The sequence below is a fragment of the Chiloscyllium plagiosum genome, chromosome 8, assembly GCF_004010195.1.
Source record: "Chiloscyllium plagiosum isolate BGI_BamShark_2017 chromosome 8, ASM401019v2, whole genome shotgun sequence".
Taxonomy (NCBI): Eukaryota; Metazoa; Chordata; class Chondrichthyes; order Orectolobiformes; family Hemiscylliidae; genus Chiloscyllium; species Chiloscyllium plagiosum.
Window position 1 is genome coordinate 34274667 of NC_057717.1, and position 5495 is coordinate 34280161.

Genomic DNA, 5495 nt, shown 5'->3' on the forward strand with positions numbered 1-5495 from the left:
TGTATAACATAAGAAGTAGGAACAGTAGGAGGCCGTCCTGCCCTTCGAGCCTGCTCTGCCATTCAATAAGATCATGGCTGATCATTTCGTGGACACAGAACCATTTACCCACGTTCTCACCGTGTCCATTAATGAATTATGTTTTTAAAAATCTAACCTAGCTTTAAAAACGTTTTCTGAACTGGCAACAACTACTTCTCTGGGCAATGAATTCCATAAAGGTCAAGAAGTTCCTTCTCAATTCAGTCTTAAATTTGCTGCCTCTAGTCTTGTGGTGATGCCCTCTTGTCTTAGCTTCACCTGCCAATGGAAACATCTCTCTACTTCTATTTTATCCATTCCATTCATTATCTTATGTGTTTCCATTCTTCTGAATTCCAATGAATATAATCCCAATCTCCCCAGTCTCTATTAAGCCAACCCCCTCAGCTCCACAATCAACCTAGTTAACCTCCTCTGCCCCCCTCTCGTGCCAGAACATCCTTTCTAAAGTAAGGAGACAACAACTACATGCAGTACACCAGGTGTGGCCTCACCAGCGCCCAAATACAGCTGGAACATAACCTCTGCTTTTAAACACAATCCCTTCAGCCATGAAGGACAACATTCCATTTGCTTTCTGAACTGATTGTTGTATCTGGTGACCCACCTTCATGCAGAAGGATGCTCAGGTACCTCTGCAGAGAAAGTAATGCAACTTTTCAACATTCAAGTGATTTTTTTAAATGTTACTCCAACCAAAGAGTATAAACTTTATATTTACAAACATTTTATTTCATTTGACAGACCATTACCCACTCACTCAATGTATCTATGTTCCTCTGCAAGTTTCACAGTCCTCTGCTCACTTTGTTCCGCTAATCATCTTAGTGTCACATGCAAACGTTGACACCCTACATGTGGTTACAACTCCAAATCATCTGTATCAGTTGTAAATAATGGCAGTCCCAACACCGATCCCTGAGGCACACTACTTCTCAATGATTGACAGCCAGAATAATACTCATTTATCCCCGCACTTTGCTTCCTATTAGCCAACCAATCTTCTATCCATGTTAATGCACTACCCCTAACGCCATGCACCCTTATATTATGCAACAGTCTCTTGCACAGCAACTTGTTGATGGTCTTTTGGAAATCCAGGTATACCACATCCACTGGGTCCCCGTTGTCCACCTTGTTCGAAATGTCTTCATAGAATTCAAAAAGATTGGTCAAGCATGACCTGCCCTTCATGAACCCATGCTGTGTCTGTATAATGGGACAATTTCTATCGAGATTCCCTGCCATTTCTTCCTTGATAATAGACCCAAGCATCTTTCCCAGAAAATAAACTAACTGGTATATAATTCCCCACTTTTTGTCCACCTTCTTTTTAAAACAGTGGTGTCACTTTTGCTGTTTTCCAATCTGCTGGGACAGTGACAAAGGCCAGTGAATTTTGGAAAATTACTGCCAGTGCATTTGCTATTTTTCCTGGCATCTCCTTTAGTACCATGGGATGCATTCCACCAAGGTCAGGAGACGTTTCTATCGTTAGCTCAATTACCTCCAAACAGTCGAAAACTAGCTGTTCTGTAATAATGATAGTTTCCAAATCCTCACCTGCCTTTGTCTCTTTGCTAGTTACTGGAAAGATAGTTAAATCCTCCACTGTAATATCCCAAAACTAAATGCTTCTTCTCATTTTCCAAAGGACCAACATTTACTTTAGCCATTCTTGTCTCGTTATATATATTTATATAAACTTTTGCTCTCTGTCTATATAGTCTGTGCTAATTTATTTTTCTCATGTTCTATATTACTTTTCTTTATAGCTCTTTTGTGGCTTTCGGTTGACCTTTAATGTTTTCCCAGTTCTAGTTTCATGCTGTTTTTGGCCACTTTGAATGCCCTCTCTTTCAATTGGATTTTCCAGAACAGCAACCCAATTCTCCAAGCATTTCACATACTCTTTCTTCTTGCGACGGCACTCTCGAGCTGTTTCCCTGTTTTTCATGAGGTGGATTTCACGTTTACGAGTGGTCTCTTCGGCATTCTGTGGCTGACTTTGCAGGACTGTTGAAGATGCCATAACCATTCCCTGGCCAGCAGTGGAGTTAGGAGTTGTACGGATCTGATAGGTTTGGACATCTTCAGCAGCACCTTGTACAAGCACTTGGCTGCCCGGCACAAAGATTTGCTGTCCATCAGGGCTCTGTGCATACTGTATAATGGTTACTCTAACCTTGGCTATAGCTGCGTTTGTCATTGTTAGTGTCTGGAGTCCTTGTAGCCCATCTGTACCATTGTTGGCCAGCTGAATTGCTCCCCCCTGTGTGATAGCAATGTATTGTCCGCTGCTAATCTGATAGATGGGTGTCTGCATCGTCATTGTAGTAATGATTGAGACAGACTCTTCTTCTGATTTCTCCTCATTGATTTCTTGGCACACCAGGGGGATTAGAAGAATGTTCATTCAGGATTTTCCTGTACGAAGGCCGTCTCGATAGAATTTCTCTACGTTTGAGAATCAGTCATGCTATCCACAGATTCCTGGGAGTCCTCACTTTCAGTTATAGTAGAGATCTGAACAGTCTGAAATTGTGGGGACTGTATGACTGAGGACTGAGCTGCTTGGATAACTCCTTGGACTTGAACAGTCTGCCCATTCGGCAATTGCACTAAAGTTACTGCTGGACTTGTTGATTGGATCCCAGGCATGGTTACCTGCATGGTCACATTATATATTTATGATCTAGATGAAGGGACTGGGGGCATTCTAACGAAGTTTGCTGATGATACGAAGTTAGGTGGACAGGCAGGTAGTACTGAGGAAGTGGGGAGGCTGGAGAAGGACCTAGACAGTTTGGAAGAGTTGTCCAGGAAATGGCTGATGGAATTCAATGTGAGCAAATGCGAGGTAATACACTTCGGAAAAAAAAAAGAATACAAGCATGGACTATTTTCTAAACGGTGAGAACATTCATAAAGCAAAGTACAAAGGGATCTGGGAGTGCTAGTAGACGATTCTCTAAAGATAAACATGCAGGTTCAATCCGTGATTAAGAAAGCGACTGCAATGTTGTCATTTATCTCAAGAGGGTTGGAATATAAAAGCTCCGATTTGCTACTGAGACTTTAAAAAGCTCTGGTTAGGCCCCATTTGGAGTACTATATCCAATTTTGGTCCCCACACCTCAGGAAGGACATGCTGGCACTGGAGCGTGTCCAGCGGAGATTCACACGGATGATCCCTGGAATGGTAGGTCTAACATACGAGGAACGGCTGAGGATCCTGGGATTGTATGCATTGGAGTTTAGAAGCTTAAAGGGAGATTTAATAGAAACTTACAAGATAATACATGGAAAGGGTGGACGCTAGGAAATTGTTTTCATTAGGCGAGGAGACTAGGACCAGTGGGCATAGCCTTAGAATTAGAGGGGGTAAATTCAGATAAGAAGTGCGGAGACATTTCTTTAGCCAGAGAGTGGTGGGCCTGTGGAATTCATTGCCACGGAGTGCATTGGATGCTGGGACGCTAAATGTCTTCAAGGAAGAGATTGATAAATTCTTGATGTCACATGGAATTAAGTGCTACAGGGAGAATGCGGATAAGTGAAGTTGAAATGCCCATCAGCCATGATTAAATGGCGTTGTGCACTCGATGGGCCGAATGGCCTTACTTCCACTCCTATGTCTTATGGTCTTATGGTCTAATTTGATCACTTTCCTCAGATACCCATTGCCTAATATGCCTTTCGTACAGTCTTTCCTTTTCACTGGAATATACCTTTGCTGAGCACTTTGGAAAATGTATTTGAAAATCTTCCAATGCTTAACAACTTCCCACCTTAAAATTTTTGTTTACAGTCTACTTTATCCAGATTCTCTCTCATTCTATTGTAGTTCCCAATGTTCAAGTACAGGAACCAGTTATTAGATTTTATCTTCACACTCTCTATATGTATTCTAATTCAACCATATGGTGATCGCTTCTTCCCAGGGGATCCGTAACTCTGAAGTCAATAATTATTCCTGCCTCATTGCACAGGGCCAGATCTTGGACAGCTTGCTCCCTTGTCAGTTCCATTTCATACTGTTCAAGAAAATTATCATGGATACACTTAATGAACTCCTCAAGGCTACCTTAACTGATCTGGTTTGACCAATCTACATGTAGATTAGAATCACCCACGATAATAGCTGTACCATTTTTACAGGCATTAGTTATTTATTTGTTTATTGCCCATGCCAATGTGAAGTAATTATTTGATGGCCTATTCATTACGCCTATCAGTGACTTTCTTGTTAGAATTTTGAATGCATAATTCCTGTTTCTCCTAATGTATGGCAATAACAACAACTACTTGCATTGTATGGAATCTTTCACAATGGCAAATCTCCTAAGGTGCTTCATGGATGATCAAAACGTTGATTAAGGAGAATAATTTTAAAATACATCTTAAAAGGAGGATAGAGAAGGTTAGGGAGGCTATTCTCCAGACTTCTGGCCTTGACAGCTCCAACTGTGGAGTGATGCAGGTGGGGTGGGTTGGAAAGGAAACGTGCAAAGGGGAAATGGAAGTCAGCAAGCAGTGCATAAAGTCTTAAGGACAGAGGAGTTTCCAAACTCAGTCTGTCTGTCACAGAGAGTATGGCTGCCTCATGGAGTTTGAAGCACTGCAACAGGTCCATGCATGTCATGACTATAGTGCGAAAGAGATTTCTGCTGTCTTAAACAGAATGATGGATCTTGTATTGTGGGCTTGCGAAATGACAGTGATCTCTACTAAACATGTAGGAGGTAGAGTCAGGGCAATAATGAGATGCTGCAACAGGAGGGGAACAGGTAACTCCGTACAAAACCCTACTCCTTCTCATCTATCTTCAACTCCAAAACCGAGGGAGTTCCAGAAAAGCACCTTTATATCCCACCACAACACTTTACCCCACAATCGTGGTATATGCGCACAAGGAGGAGTGGAACAGACTGTATTGGGACCCTGAAACACTTGGTAAACATTAAAATCATCGGAGTATTGAGAGCATCACCACATTGTATGCGTTTTCTATTGTTTTTACTCGGTTCCTGACTTCCTTTGTTTTCCCTCATGAACCAATCCAGAGTTGTTTTTACACACACCTGCACCATCTGTGAATTGAACGCCAGCCTCTCGGTCCAGGATTCGGGATATTTTCAGTGCATCATAAGGCATCGACTCCAACTTCCCTTGTCCTTGAATGTTTCTGTTGCTTAGCTGTTGAGTCGCACCTGAATCAACTCTGCAATTGGGAGGAAGGGGAGGAACTGGAGGACCGAGCAGCGGCCGATCCTCCAACCAGGGTGAGTGCAGAGTGGGGCCAATGCATCCTATAGAATGAACACTTCAGGATTGGTCAGAAAGCAAACTGCTTTGCAGGATTGGTCATTGTCACGAGAAAGTGGAGCATTAAACCCCTCTCATAAAACAATATGAGGTTTGAAAGAAATAGTTAAGATATAAATCTGATA

At 42.1% G+C, this 5495-nt stretch overlaps 1 pseudogene; it reads right to left on the bottom strand.

Moving 5' to 3' along the window:
• Positions 1-1801: 1801 nt before the first annotated feature.
• Positions 1802-2706, bottom strand: LOC122552112 (annotated as a pseudogene).
• Positions 2707-5495: the final 2789 nt, after the last annotated feature.